This window comes from Emydura macquarii, unplaced genomic scaffold (genome assembly GCF_026122565.2).
Source record: "Emydura macquarii macquarii isolate MOO-44397 ecotype Brisbane River unplaced genomic scaffold, CSIRO-AGI_Emac_v2 contig_295, whole genome shotgun sequence".
Classification (NCBI taxonomy): domain Eukaryota; kingdom Metazoa; phylum Chordata; order Testudines; family Chelidae; genus Emydura; species Emydura macquarii.
This window is the reverse complement of record NW_027130432.1, coordinates 3,848,087-3,864,375: the sequence shown is the minus strand read 5'-3', so window position 1 is coordinate 3,864,375 and position 16,289 is coordinate 3,848,087. Positions and strand designations below refer to the sequence as shown.

Genomic DNA, 16,289 nt, shown 5'->3' with positions numbered 1-16,289 from the left:
ATGTCCAGACTCAACTATTTGCACTTGTATAACTCAAAACACTTGTAAAAAGCTTTAACATTGGCAAATTTCTGAGTTCTTCTTGAGGAAGAAAATACAATACAAAGGGTTGCGATTGAAGTCTGAGGCACCTACTGAGCGGCATTCGGCACCACACAAGGTGAAGCTCCCCATCTGAAAAAAAATCAGTTTAATATTTTCAAGTTATGAGTTAGGGCCCAATATTTAGCACTGGACACAGATTTTTCAGGTGCCATTTTGGACATGCAAATAATCTCGCATTCAATTTTGTGCTCCAACTTCATTGCAAGTGCAAATATTAGATATCTAATTTCTTGTTGACACCTGTACAACAAAAGGCAGCTTGAGACCTAAATGAGAATATGGCCCTTACAGTTAGCATTCTTGCACTTGCACTTTGGAACCAATGCATTTACCTCTGGACCATTTAAGATCCCTTACTTAGGGATTCCTATATTTCTAACATTTCAGTTATGTATTCTCTCAGCACAGGACAAGTTTGTATTTTGTTTTTTAAACCTATGGCATACCATAGAATATACCTGATTTACAGTGACGATAAGTTAACAATGAGGTAGAAACCTTAACCTTTAGAATTAAATATTTCACTTTTCTGTTTTAATGTTGTTTTAATGCCAGCCTTCACAGACATACGCACACTACATTTATCATACACATACGCACACATAACACCTAGATTACTATGATGATTGGTGCTCTATAAATATCTGGGACGGACACAGATATGGAGTTGTGATAGTTAAGCCTATTAGAGGGGAAAAAAAGGTGTCTGCATGAAGAAAATACTTAAGAGGATATTGTATTATTTCTTGTATTCTTGATAATGTGCTCACCACAACTTTATGCAGTGCATCCTTGTCCGGCTGGTTGGAAGAAAATAGATTGTTACCCCTTTAAGGACTCCCCCCGCAACTAGTAGCCGAGATGGAGGGGGGGGGGGGAAGTTTACCTGTACAGAACAAGGGGGGAGCAGAAAATGGCTGGACTGGACTGGGAAGGGGAGGGCACTCCCTTCCTGCTGACTGGAAGAGGGGGCAGTATTTATACTCTGTGCAGTCCCAAAGAAGCACTCTCTGTCACCTGTATTGGATAAACAAAGCTAACAGGAATTTGGGGGTGAGCCAAGATTATTTGGTCTGACATGTTGCAGCACAGAGTGTAGTGGGGAGCAGTGAAGTCTCCATGGGTGGATAAGACCAGGAGATATGTCACTATGGAGGTGGCTAAATTCAGACATAACCAAGGGGGCTGGGTAATTCCACATCTAAAAAGATCTTACTAGGCACCCAAGTTATCCATGGAGGATGTGGTACACTTATCTGATTGGGGGTCAGATATATTTTTGTCCTATATTAAGGAAGGAATCAGTGAATATCTGGTAACTTTATGGGGAGGAAAAGGAGGCAACCATGCATAACTGCTGGTGCCTCCTTCTGGCAGATGTCCAGTGCATGTACTCATTATGGAAAGAATATGGTTATCAGATTGGAAAAGTATTTAAAGGAAAGCATCCCTTAAGGGAGCTGGAGAAATGAGCTTCAAGGCTCTTATGTCTGGTACAATGGGGAGCCAACTCTCTCCCCACACCATAGCCCTCTTAATCCTCAGGCAAGGGGATGGTGACGAGGTCCCAGGAGTGGAATGTCTGGGACCAGGTTGAGGATTATATGGAATTTATTATGGAAACAATGATGAGCTGAACATATTGCCATGTACTCCCAGATATTTGTAAGTCAATAAATTTCTGGCCCAATTAAACAACATCCATTGCCTCCTGTCCTTCTTCTGGAGTGGCTGGATAATGTAAAGGCATTGTACTCTAGTGGATAGGGTACTAAAGTAAGAGCTCAGAGAAATGCATTCAATTCTCACTTCTGCCACTGACTTTGGGTGACCTTCCACAAATTCTTTCACTTCTCTATTCCTATTTAATCTCCCACCCCTTGTCCATCATATCTACTTATTCTGTAAGAGCAGAGACTATGTGTTCATACACTACCTAGCATACAGGGGACCCAACCTTAGTTGGAACCTTTAGGCACTACTGAAAAACAACAATTAATAATCATAGTGTTGTACAGTATTCTACTAAGTAACGTACAAGCACTGAAGGCTCATTCTTCAGTGTAGCTTTCTCGAAAAACACAATACTGGAAAACATGGGAAATGTAAACGTGGAAAGCTGAGGTGCCACTTTAGAAAAATGATAAACTATGGGAATACACAACTCGGGTCACCTGAACAACTTTAACTCCGGCCCTGGAGCATCAACCTAAGAACAACCAGAAGTGGAGAAGTAACATGCACAGTTGTTATCGGTCACCCTTAGTAATGACTAACCTTAATCCTATGCTGCCAGACTGTGAGCCCCTCACTTGCTTTGATGAGTAGTTACTCATAAGAGTAGCTCCCGTTAAATTAATGGGAATGCCTGTGTGAGTAACTATCCAACAATGTGAATAATAGGTTCAGAATCTGGTCCATTGTGACTGCACACTGACACATTTAAACCAAACTACACCTATATTAGATCCTGTGATTCTTGATTTCTTTAGAACCATGGGCAGTCCACTGAAAAATACACACTTTGCCATTTCAGATATTTTTTAAAAGGGGGCATATTTGGGAAAAGGTTTTTGCACTGGCCTTTTCCTCCAAGGGGAAGGGACAGCATGTCCCCAACATTCCTCTCAACAGATCAAGGAGAACCCTCAGAAACAATTCCCTCCTCTGGTTTTTTCCACCAGAGGAACAACATGCCCTGTTCTCTCAGTTCCTGTACTGTGCTCTTCCACAGATGTGAATGGAAGGACTGCATGTGTGCAAAGAGTATCAGAATTCCAATTCACAGGGTGGAGCTGAGAGGAGAACAGAGCCAATAGGACAGAATTACTTTCTGGTTTCAGTGGTATGTTTAATAACCTTTCCAGATGTACAGTACATCTGTTCAGAGAGGAAGATTTCACTTTAATGTATAATTTATGTAACAGGGAAAAATGTGCTCTGATAAATTAGACTCCTCAAAAACAAGAGTTCAGTTGTATTGTGGGAGGGGATGTGTGAAACTCAACAACACATAGTTTAAATATTACATGTCAGAAAATATTTCCTTTGAACTTCGCTGACCCTCTTCTCAGAATGATCACTGGTCTTGTTGCTCAAGGGAATTTTCCTTTGAAATCAGTTAGTCATTTCTGAACTCTGACACAATAGGGAAATAAAATAATCTCATCCTGATGTCATATTTCATTTGACAAAGAAAAACGAGGTGCAAATGACCCAATACGTGTCAAAAGCACTTTAAATGGAAATATACGCATGTATCCAAGTAGTGTGTGTGAGGGTGTGTGCATATAGGTGCGTGCACACGCAGGCACGCACACACCATTAACTTTATGATCACGTCTATACCAATGATGGTCATTCCTGTATGAAATTAGAGCCCTAACTATGTTATCTAATTTGCTTCTTATTTGTATCCTTACCTGGGTCTATTGGCATGCTTTGGTGTCTGCTGCTCTGTTTTGTGAAGGAGATACACACATGCTGAACTTATTTATAAATAAAATGTGAATGTCTTCCTGGGACAGTTAAAACTGACAGCTCTCTAAACAGGAATCCACTACTGAGCCACATGCCAAGGTTCAGACATACTCACAATGTGAACTTCCACTCAGTCTTGCCAATGATATTAAACTAGACCAGACCAGATTGGTATCTCGAAGGAGCAGGGAGAATGAATAGCTTCATGTTTCCAAGGTCTGTGCCATCAGAAATAGGTTCATGTACAGTATATCATTTATGCATAAATATTCACTTACCTCCCCACTCAGATAACAAGCCATCAAAGGGGACACACTACGTACACATACATATGGAAACAAACCCTTTTTGTTGTGGGAATCCACAACTGTAAAAAAATATTTTTTTTTATTACTTCTCACAGGGACCATATCCTCTACCAAATGATGTTCTTTGTCAGAATGCTGTGTGAGTTGAAATATTGCTGTGTTTCTTTAGAATGTTCTCTTTTCTTTTTAATTGTTAATGGGCATGTACTCACATCTATAATCTTAAAACATCATAAAATGTTTCTGGACAGTATTTCAGATTGGAAAGACAATAAAGGAAAAAATATATTAACTTGGAAAAATTGTGAAATTCCATTTTTTCATGAAAGACAAATTAACTGGCTTAAGTGTACTTGCAGATGTTTTCCTCCAAGGATTGTTAATTATTACCATCCAATTGCTCATAATTGAGAGACAGAGAGAGAGAGGGAGTGCACGCACGAGAGAGAAAGAAAATGATTACCATTTTAAAGGTACAAGACTCATTTCTGCAGAGTTAGGTTCTGTGTTCAAAGTTTTACTCATCTTTAACAATAGAAATAGGTAACAATACCAACTGTTCTTTATAAAACCCCTTATAAATTACGAAACAAGATAAAGATGATTGATTTGTTCTTCATGTAACAGTCAGCATAGGACCTTTCGCTTCAAACAGGCTGGTTTTATTGTAATCACCATGGCATCACTCACACACCTGTATCTTGCATTCAACTTGAAGAGTGAGCGCTTAAACTTTCACCCTAGCTCAGGCGGCTTGGCACTTTATATTCCTCATACCCATGCAAAGCACTGAGCATTTTAGCAGACAAACTTTCGCACCACAAACAGGGGCACTGTTTCAATCTGGTCTGAGGTGTGCAACTACACTGGGCATTTTAACCATTTTGATTAACAGGGCTTCATCACAGGAAGCTGAGAAAGACATAAATTCCACTGCTGTTGAAGTCTAAGGCACGGCTGCTTACAGATTCTGATGTACTACACTAGAGTCCGTTTGGGAGGACAGCAATTTAGAAAGTATTTGATGGATCAAGGTAGCGAGTTTCTGAAAGCAGAAGGTTAAGGATAGGCTGTGAACCCCACAACGGTCATTTATGATTGGACATTAACACCGATTAGTTTTTCTTATGGTCACTAGTAAATTAGGTTTTGGGAAAAGTTGGAGAAGATCTATAAATGTCACATGCCATTGTCATTATCTGGCACAATATGAACCACAAACCCTTCAAGTGAAATACTAATGGATTACCTTTTATAATGTAAAGTTTACTTGCAGTTTTGTTGTAGCCATGTTGATTCTAGAATATTGGAGAGATAAGGTGGGTGAGGTAATATCTTTTTTGGACCAACTTCTGTTAGTGAGAGAGACAAGCTTTTAAGCTTACACGGAGCTTTTCAGGTCTGGGAAAGGTACTCAGAGTGTCACAGCTAAATACAAGGTGGAATAGATTATTTAATATAAGTAGTTAACACAGCACACAGATGACAAACTTCCCAATAGATTTCCACCTCTTCAACAACCACCACCCATTCATTAAACTCTCTCTGAAACATTCCCACATCAGCATCAAGTTTTGGGACACCACAATTAGTTTCAGTAATGGAACCCTGCAGACAACTATATACAAGAAACCCACAGATCACCACACCTACCTGCACAAATCCAATAACCACCCCAAACACACCAAGAAATCTGTTATCTATAGCCAGGCACTCAGATACCACAAAATATGCTCCAAGGAGAAAGTCCAGGATATACACCCTAACACACTTAAAACCACTTTCACCAAACAAGGACGCTCCACCAGAGAAGTAGATTACATCATGGAACATGCCACCCAAATACCCCGAGAGAACCTGCTTCAATACAGAATTAAAACCCCCTCTGACCACACACTCCTAGTAGTCACCTGCCACCGCACATAGGAACCTTATGGGGTACCAAACAACTACAACCCATACTTGAGGAGGACCCCATCCTGAAATAAATCTTCCCTGAATCCCCCTCTTCTGGCCTTCAAACAACCCCAAAACCTCTCCAAGATCATCATCAGAAGCAAGCTCCACACAGATCATGACACACCAACTCAAAGTGGCAACAGACTCTGCCAGAACAACAGATATAAACCTGCAGTGCAGAGACGTATCTCCAGTGCTACAATGATCAACATGCCTCATAACACACCTTTCAAATCCATGGGTCCTACACATGCCTGTCACAACATGTGGTGTACTTCATCCAGTGCACTAAATGCACCCAATGACTATGTGGGTGAAAACAGACAATCACTATGCTCTCGAATGAACTCACACAGGAAAATGATAAAAGACCAGAACACCGTGTCACCTGTGAGTGAACACTTTCCACAAAGCGATCACTCTCTATCTGACCTATCAGTCCTCAAAGGAAACCTGCACAACACTTTCAAAAGACGAGCCTGGGAGATTAAATTTATAACTGTGGAGACTGAATTGCATAGTGGCGTCTGCAGCACCACATGCACTGCCCCCCCCCCATGGATAAAGAGGCAGCCTAGGGAGGGTTGACTCAGCAGCATGAGCCGCATGTACCTGTCTCCTTATAAGGAAATGAAGTGACCCCACCTGCTGGTGCATGGTCAGCAACTGTCCAGGATAATTGTAATCACCTGGTTGGCTGGTTCATACCTGCCCAGGAAATCAGGAGCACCTGGTTGGCTAAACTCCAAGCCATGACCTTAGAAGGTCATGCAGCAAATAGCAACCAATGGGGCTTAGCCTCTGCTGACCAGGGGAAACTATAAAAGTTCAAACCCAGGTGGTAGAGGGCAGAGAGGAATTGAATCTACCCGGCACCCCGCGTATCTCTTGGTCGTGTCGGCTCGGCGGGCTGACGCATCTTCACTAGCCCGCTTCACTGTGAACTGATCACTCACAGTGGCTCTCTCCCGTCTGCAGTATCTAAAGCAAACAGCAACTGAATTTGGCCAGCATAGTATACCTGTATATAATGTTTGTGAGTATGGATTAACTGTTTTCTGTTGTGTTTGTCCTGTAACTTCTTTGGGGAACTCCAAAACTGGGCACCCTAGTGTCACATGCTGGCAGCCATGCGTTGATCCAGGAGAGATCACAAAACGCTAAAGTCTTGGGTGGCACATTTTGTCCTTTCGTGCACGGAGTTCCCCTGCCCTTTGCTATCACTGTTTGCTGTGCAATTGCTTGCTGTGAAACTGTTTATTGTAGAAATAGAACTGTTTATTATAAGGATAGAATTGTTTATTATAAATAAAGGGTTTATTGGTTAAGCAAACCCCTAGAATCATCACTGTCTCGCTTAACCCCCCATATCCCAAACCGAACCTATCAGAGAGTTTTTCTCTCCGTTTCCACAATAACTTTGCTAAACGCCAAAAAGTATGGACTGAAAAAAGACACTGGCTTATTACAACAATGTGTAACCCACAAACCTCTCTTTTTGTTCTATGACTTCACGTTGAATGATCCCTTAGGATAATATGTAGAAAAGTTCCAGAGGGGTAGCTGTGTTAGTCTGTATACAGCAAAAACAATGAGAGTCCTGTATCACTTTAAAGTCTAACACATTTAATTTCTGCAGGCATAAGCTTTCGTGGGCCACAACCCATGAAAGCTTATGTCTGCAGAAATTAAATGTGTTAGACTTTAAAGTGATACAGGACTCTTGTTGGTTTTTTTTTTTTTTTTTTTTAAAAGAATATGTACTAACTACTTATACTAAAAGAGTGGCTTTCAACTTGTGGTCTGCAGACCCCTGGGGGTCGGCAGTCTATATCTATGATTTCCAAATGGGTCCGCACTTCCATTTGAAATTTTTTAGCGGTCTGCAAATGAAAAAAGGTTGAAAACCACAATGCTAAACTATCTGTTCAATCTTGTATTTAGTGGTGACACTTTTAATACCTTGTCCAAACCTGAGGAAGAGCTTGGTATAGCTTGAAAGCTTGTCTCTCTCACCAAGAGAAGTCAGTTCAACAAAATATATTACCTCACCCACCTTGCCTCTTTAATATCTTGGGAGGGACATGGCTACAACACTGTATACATAATGTAAGAGACCATTCAAGATGAAGTGGCCTGTTAACACCTCTTCAGACACAGGACACTTCACTTGAATGGTCTCTTACAATATGTGTTAACTACTAATACTAAGCAATGTGTTCCACCTTGTATATAGCTATGACATTCTGGATATGTCTACACTGCAATTTAAAACCCATGGCTGGCTCTAGTCCGAGACAGAATATCTACACCACAATTAAACAGCCCCTTAAACCAGAGCATGAATCAGCTGACATGGGCCAGCCGTGGTGGATGTCTAATTGCAATGTAGACATATCCTTTGAATACCCAGGCCTGAAAAAGAGCTCTGTATCATTTGAAAGTTGTCTGTCTCACCAACAGAAGATGGTCCAATAAAAGGTATTACCTCACTCAACGTGTCTCTCTAATGTAAAGTTTGACAGTGGATTCAACATCAACTCTTTAAATTATAGCATTACCTAAAATGGGGAACCAGTAGTGTTCTCTGAATTTTTTTGTTTATGTTAGAAGGTGGGTAAGCAGTAATTTATACATGTTGCAGTCTGGGACTGGGGGAAGCAATACAGTAGAATAGTGTTTCCCAAACTTTTTACTCAGGCAACCCACCAACTGCATTCTGTCTTCTTTTGCGATCCATCACCATTGTGTGTGTGTGTGTGTGTGTGTGTATATATATATATATATATATGAGAGAAGCTTTAATGAAGATATGGCTTGCTGGGAGTTGTCATATAAGGCTGTAGAGGATCCATTTAACGAGGGGGAGGGGCATCAACCCTCTACTCTCCCTAGGAGTGCCACTTAGGATTTCAATATGGGGAGCAACTTTCAGTGGGGATCCAGGGGCTGCTTAGATTCTTGGAAGCTCTTGGATTTTTTTGAAAGTTAAAATGTAAAAATTAGTCTATTGCGGAAGCATTTATTGTGATTATTTCCTATACCACCCAGCAGTGCCCCCCCAATCCCTAACACACCCAAATCACCTGGAAGCGCCCCCAGCTTTAAATGACCTGGCAGTGCCCCCACCTGATAGCTCCCCTTCCCCACAATCACACTCTGTTGCAGCCCCTGTGTGACCTATCTGTGCCTAGAGTAGTCTACCTGAAAATGCCAAGGTCAGGGCAGGCTGCAAAAGAAGAGTAGATTCTTCCAAACAGGTGACTAACACTGCAGTTAAATTCCCTGAACAGTCACAAACAGTGCTCCTGATTTCCCACACTGGTTATGAAGAAGCTACAAGAAATACAGAGCCCACTTTATTGTTTCAGTCTCTGGCTCCCTATCAGCAACTAGGTCCAGTAAAAAGATAAGTTATTTAAAACTCTATTCCCTTTACCAAAATGTTCTCCTGATCCCCAAAGGATCAGCCAGATTACCAGAGCAATATACGTTTGGGATCTTACCTAAAATACCACGCTGCCAGCCTATTCTTTAGTAACTAAAACTAAAGGTTTATTATAAAAGGAAAGAAACAAATAAGAAGAGAAATGTTAAATGGCCAAAGCAATCAGATACATACAAATGACTTCAAAGTCCATATATATCAGATTCTCAGCAGTATTGGAGTTGTCACCCAGAAACAAAGCATCTGGATGCAGATATATTACACATATCCATAACTTACAGTACAAAGACAATATATACATAAACAATATTATGATACTTAGCAAATTATAACCTTTCCAATGGTACCTGACATGGCATATCTTGTAAGAATCATTGCAGTTTTGTCATATTGGTATTAACTAATATTATAAATGGTCGCCCCTAATCCAGACGGCATCACACCCTGTTCCCATATCCTGGGGCTGTGGATGGGCCTTATCGTTTGGCCCTCCTGACGTTCCAGTCTACAAGAAGCAGGTGGGCACAGAAGTACCTCACAAACAGCAGCTGCCTGCAGAGAGAGGTGGATAAGGAAAAGGGGGCCCCATGCAGGCCCCATCCCTCCTAGGCACCAGTTGTCTGGAATCAGGGCCTGCAGCACAGCCAGTCTCTGAGTAATCTAAGGAGTAGAGCCAGCCTTTAGTAGGCTCCAGCACCTGATTGGTTGGAAGAGTCAGCAGGCCATCTCTTAAGCCCAGCAGCAGCAGGTGTGTATCTCTTGCACCTTCTTGTTCCCAGCTCCGGCCTTGAACCCAGCTTTACCCCTACCCCGCCTCACTCCAGGTAACCTGGATCTGACCCTTGGCTACAATTCCTGATTTCAGTTCTACCCCTCTGTTCTAGCCTCTGGCTCTTGTTCCAGTCACTAGGCCTGACTCCAGCTCCAATCACTAGGCACAACTGCCCACGTCCCAGTCTCTGACCATCTGAGCAGTCCAAAGAACCCCACCAACAAAGGGAACTAGAGGTGATACGGTGAGCATAGAATCATAGATGTGTAGTCATCTAGTCCAGTCCCCTGCATTCAAGGCAGGACTAATTAATATCTAGACCATTCCTGACACATGTTTGTCTAACCTGTTTTTTAAAACTTCCCATGATAGAGAGTCCATAACCTTCCTAGGCAACTTGTTCCAGTGCTTAATGTCCAACCTAAACCTCCCTGGCTGCAAGTTAAGCCATTGTTTCTTGTCCCATTCTTAGAGGTTAAGAAGAACAATTTTTCACCCACCACCTTGTAACAACTTGAAAACTGTTATGTCCCTCTTCAGTCTTCTCTTTGAAAAAAAACTGAGTTTGTTTAGTCTGGCAATCTTTCCTCATAGGGCATGTTTTCTAGACCTTTAATCATTTCTGCTGCTCTCCTCTGGACTTTCTCCAATTTGTCGACATCTTTTCTGAAATGTGGTGCCCAGAACTGGACACAATACTCCAGATGAGGACTTATCAGCATGGAGCAGAATCTACAAAAGCTAATATCTGTATGAAGGAGATAGTGGAAGCCCTGCAGGCCCAGGGTGCAGAACACAATCCTGCAAGCTGACACTACACCGCCTTCAGCTTCAACCTCCATTCCCAGCAAGCCCAAGATCCCCTTGCCTGATAAGTTGAATGGCGATCACAACAAATTTGGTTGGTTCCTAAATTAGCATCAGCCCTTGTTTCTGCTATGCCCACAGTTGTACCCCAGCAACCAAGGCTAATTGATTATCAGCTGGGGAGGCCTTGGTTTGGGCGTATACTAGCTCCCAGTGATGAGAAACAGGAAGATGGATTCCCTATCCCGCAAAGACAAGTATCCCAAACCTGGAAAAGAGCCCTCTGCCACTGTGCTCAAGGTGTCCAACTTGGTCAACAGGATGATTGACAGCAGTCTGACATCCTCCATCTGCTCCTCACTCCTCGACAACTGGTTCACAACCCAGATCTGCCAGACCCTGAACAATGCAGATACCAGACTTGATGCCGAGTTCCGATTTTAGAATAGCCTCTTCTGCTGCAATGGTTGCATTTAAGTTCCAGAGGGACAACCTAGGTTTCAGGTAGTAAAACCATGCCATGGTTCACCACTTGCAGGCCATTTTGGTCAATTTAAGATTTGGAATCTGGTCTCAAGGAGAAAATGGTGGCCAGACCTCCAAGTTTATATCAAGGATTATATAAAGTCCTGCAACTTCTGTGCCCATACTAAGAACTCACAGTCAAATCCCCTAGGTTTCCTCCAGCTTGTGCTCACGCCTCCACAGCCTTGGTCTACATATCAAAGGACTTCACTGTAGAACTGCCATGCTCTGAGGGACACTCAGCAATCCTGACTCGTTGCCATGAACCTCCTAACAAAGATGGCAGACTTAATCCCATGCCGTATTGTTCCTGCTGCACAGAAGACGGCTCCTTGAAAGTATCTTCTGCTACCACAGGTTACCAACAGGTATTGTATCAGACCAAGGGCCCCATTCATCTTCTAATTCTGGCACGAATTCCTCAGACTTCTCGACATCAAATCTTTCGCCTCATCTACCCATCAGCCACAGATTGAGTCTCTCTGTTTGTCCATTAATCAAATCTTGGAGCAGTATCTTCACTGCTTTCTGAGTTACCAGCAGGACTACTGGCTCCCTTTGCAGTGCTATGCCCAATTTGCATATAACAATGCAATCCAGGCCTCTACCCAACATGGCTCATTCTTTGCAAACTATGGCATTCACCCTGGCTTCCACCCAGAATTATTTGTAAATTCTCCAGTACCAGTTGCTATGGCTTTAGCCTGTCACTGACATGGGAGCTCAAGGAACACTTGCAATCTGCCAAAGAAGCCTATAAATACCATATGGATCAAGACCATCGGGCTGCCCCCAATCCGTCCACAGGAGACAAGATGGGGCTTCTTGTCCAGAACCTGAAACCAAGCCATGCATCTGCCAAACTAGACTACCAATACCTGGGTCTCTGCAAGATTACAGAACGGGCAAACCCAGTGGCCTTCAGGTTATAGTTGCCCAAATCCTTGACAATCCACCCCATCTTTCATATCTCACTTTCAAAGCCCTACACTGAGAACACATATCCACACTGCTGCAATCCGCCACTGAAGTGTGGAGTTAATTGGGGAGAGCGTCCTCCCACCCAGAGCTGCAGAGACTGACAGTGCCACAGGTCAATCACAGCTCTCCTTTGTGGGCTGGGCTCTGTGAAGTAACACTGGGGCCTGCTCAGAATACAAGCTGTATCCCGTTCTCTGTGCTCAGGTGAACTCCCCAGCATCATGGGGGAGCCTACCTAAATGACACTCCCGAGCTCCACCCTCCCCTCCCCTTCTCAGTTCTCCAGCCCCTGCTCCTCTCCCCCTTTCCCAGTCTGGCCCCAAGTCCTCTGCTCAACTCCACCCAGCCCCCTTGCTCTTGCTCTCTCAGCTCCACCCTCTCCTGCTGCTCTAGTTGGCCACTCTTGCCTCGCAGCTTGGGGGAGTGCTTTCAGGGCATGCGGGGCAGAGCTGGATGTGAGGGGGCAGTGATAGGCGTTGTGTGGGCCGGCTTGATGTGGTGGTGATCCACCAGACCCTTCCTGTGATCCACTGTTTGGGAAATACTGCCACAGCAAGTTGTAAGGCAAAGAGGAGATGAAGGCATGAGGGCTTCAGCAGAAGATGGAGATGAAGCAGCACTGCTAAGGAGTAATGTTAAAGTGGTGGTGCTAAGTTCTGGACCAGAAGAAAGGGCATACTGGGTGAGACCAATGGTCCTTCTAGCTCAGTATCCTGTCTTCCGACAGTGGCTGTGGCCAAATGCTTCAGAGGGAATGAACGGAACAGGGTGATTTTTGCATGATCCATCCCGTCATCCAGTACCAGTTCAACCCAACAGTCCTTCAGAGTCAAGGGCTGTCAGGACCAGAGGGATAAAACAAGAGAACCTAATAGATCTTTTCAAGTCTCTAATTCCTAAGGATTCTCTGGGTTAGTCAACAATCTATTGCATTTCATAGCAAGTTTGACAAATATGACTGACAATCCCTATATCCCTGCAAAATGTCCATCAAAACAAGAGCCTAGTTTGAAAGTTCAGATTAAGAACTCCTTTAATCAGGCAATTACCTTCACATTCAAATTTCACTCCTAAATTCTTGAATACATAAATGAAGAAACTTGGCTCCCCAATAAGCACAGATTATATTTTTATATCATTGCATTGACTGAAATATATTTCTGAGATACTTAATCTTGGCTTCCCTGAAGTTCCTCTCCCACACCTATGGATATAAATCCACAGAACAGAGCCAACATGCAAGCAACATTCCCTGTTTCTCTGACACAAGAGAAAGCACATAGGGAAACATGCTTGTGCTGGGCTGGCGCCAAAAGTGTGTGTTCAGCTCTCTCGAGTTGAAAGCTGAAGCTGATGAATTAGACACACCCTTCAAAACAACAAAGATTAAGCTGCCACCTCTCATGCTTACTTTTGGGGAATTAATTATCCCTCTCAAGTCTCGTAAGAAAAGGCAGAAAGCAATTTTGCAAGAGCTGCAACAGTGGCACTTCTCATCGGAGTGGGCGGAACAAGTTCAGAAATTGAAGTTGTGAATATGGTGAGAGGCCATTTCATACTATTTCATTGTCTCGTGGCTCTTGGAAAAACATCAGTGACAATGTTCAATTACACACCAACAGGTTTTAAAAAAGCTGCATGATGTTGTGAGACTAAGAGTCCATTTCCTTTTCAGAGGCTCATTAATCATGAAACATCTGGATAGGACGAAAATGGGCAGTGGCTGGGGATGACGTAGGTCTGATAGCTGGGGGGGAAAAAAAAGGCGACCATCCAAATTCCTTATAATCCTTCAACCACCCTGTACCTATTTCCACTGACGAGTCATCGCTAGGAATTTCTGAACTGGAGTTCAGTGGAATTTCATCAGGGATGGCAGTATTTCCATGGGTAAATAACATCCAAATGTATGGTTTTGTGTGACAATTAGCTGACAGTTTCTAGCACGTTTACATACCCCCACAGTTTGATATATCTGGATGTGATCTGAATATTTCCAATTCTTGATACAGAATATCAGCAAATTTCTGATTTTTTATTATAAACAAAATTTTCCAGTGTCTCCGTTTAAATAAAAGATTTGCATAAAAGATGCCTAAGCATATGGAAATCTATTTTCTCTTGTCTAGCCATCTCACTCCTCAAATACACTGAGGCACCAATCCTGAATCCCTCACACCCTCTCCACTAAACAATTTGCAGTATTTTACCTGATTATGGTTTATATTTCGAATTAGTTACCCAACTCACTATATTTCATCAACAGCAACTGCCAGATTAAATGCCTCACTTGACCATCTTCACCCAACATACTTTGATGTTCAGTTCTCAAGCTTCAGAATACCTTTTGGATGGAGATCAGACAGCATTAAACAGAATTACTAATTAATTAAGCAAGTTAAATTTTAAAACACTGTTACATTAGCCAAAAGCCTGAACAGAACAGCCTTTTTTCCCATTGGAGATCAAAAAGATCATTTCCCCCTCCTTCCCATCTTAAAAAGAAAAAGGGGAAAAAAAAGTCTTCATGGGCTTTGTCTACAATGATTCCAGATGATACCTGTAGCAGCAAGATTTGTGTTTGATCAGTGAGTATATCAAAGTCACATTAGCAAGGATGCAATCTGCTATCACAAGCTATATAATTTAATCTCGTAAAGAACCGCTTAAGTAAAAACTGACACTTTCATAGGGACCACTTACCACCTTCTAGTATTATCAGCAAAGTGCTAATTTCTAGCACTGGGAACTGACAGATGGAGACATCAAGCAATAATTTGAAACTAAAAAAATAACCTCCTGGATTCTCTCTCCCCTTCAAAGACTGCTATATACTCGTTTTGGTTTGTAACACTGATACTAATAAAAATCACTTATCACCTCAAAATAAGTTGTAGATATGTATGTGCACAGTATTTGCAGTCTTTAATTTTCTTTATCCCTTTAGATTTTTTTGTCCAGATGTTACAAGGTGAAAAATTCAAAGCCTAATAATCTTTTATTTAAATGAAGATCGAGTAGGGGAAACATTAACAATGCAGACTTTGAATCAGTCCATTCCCATCTAACTTAGATGTTCAAGGGGAAAACTAGATTTCTGCCACCTCTGCTATGATAACAGGGGCTCTGAAGATACCTGAACTGTGGATTATTATCAACTGATTCATCAAAAGTACTTCCCATGGGGAAAACATCTTGACCCTCACCTATCTATTCTTTTGAAGTAAGCAAGGACACAGACAAATCTTGAAACATTATTTTGGTTGCTATGACTCAAGTGTGTGTTTGGAATCCCTATCTACTCTCTAGCTGATTTAGAATACTACCAGCATTTAGTATCAGCCAACACTGAGTAAACCAAGCAGACAATTGTTTCATACTGCTCTATAGTTTACACTTAAAAAAATGAGACTGTTCTTTTTATTATAAAGGCTTTTGAAATACCAAATCCTCAGGCTCTGTCCATTCCTACAGTTTGCTTATTTTATTATGCTGTACCATCATCAAAGTAAAACACAAAGGAAGGATGGTCTTATCGTTAAGTTACTGGACTGGGTTCAATTTCCAGCTCTGCCACAGACTTGCTGTATGGCCTTGGGCAAGTCACTTGACTTCTTTGTATCTAAGTTCCTCATATGTAAAATAGGGATAAAGATATTTCCTTATTTGTCTTGTCAACTTAGTTTGTAAACTCTTCAGGGCAGAGACTGTTTGTACATGGACTACCACAATGGGATCCTTATTTTAGTGGTAGCCTCTACGTGCTAGTGTAATACAAGTACATTTATAATAAAAAATTCAGGCTAAATTTCACTCTTCAAAAATAAAAATCTCAATACTGCAGGAGTGTCCATCTTCAGTGCTATAGCATGTAACATACATGTTTGTGGGTATTTTTCATCTC

At 42.0% G+C, this 16,289-nt stretch overlaps 1 protein-coding gene across 3 annotated transcripts in view; it reads right to left on the bottom strand.

Moving 5' to 3' along the window:
• Positions 1-16,289, bottom strand: part of NKD1 (NKD inhibitor of WNT signaling pathway 1) — a 151,352-nt gene that overhangs the window by 31,146 nt on the left and 103,917 nt on the right. The gene's annotated exons all lie outside the window — the stretch shown is intronic.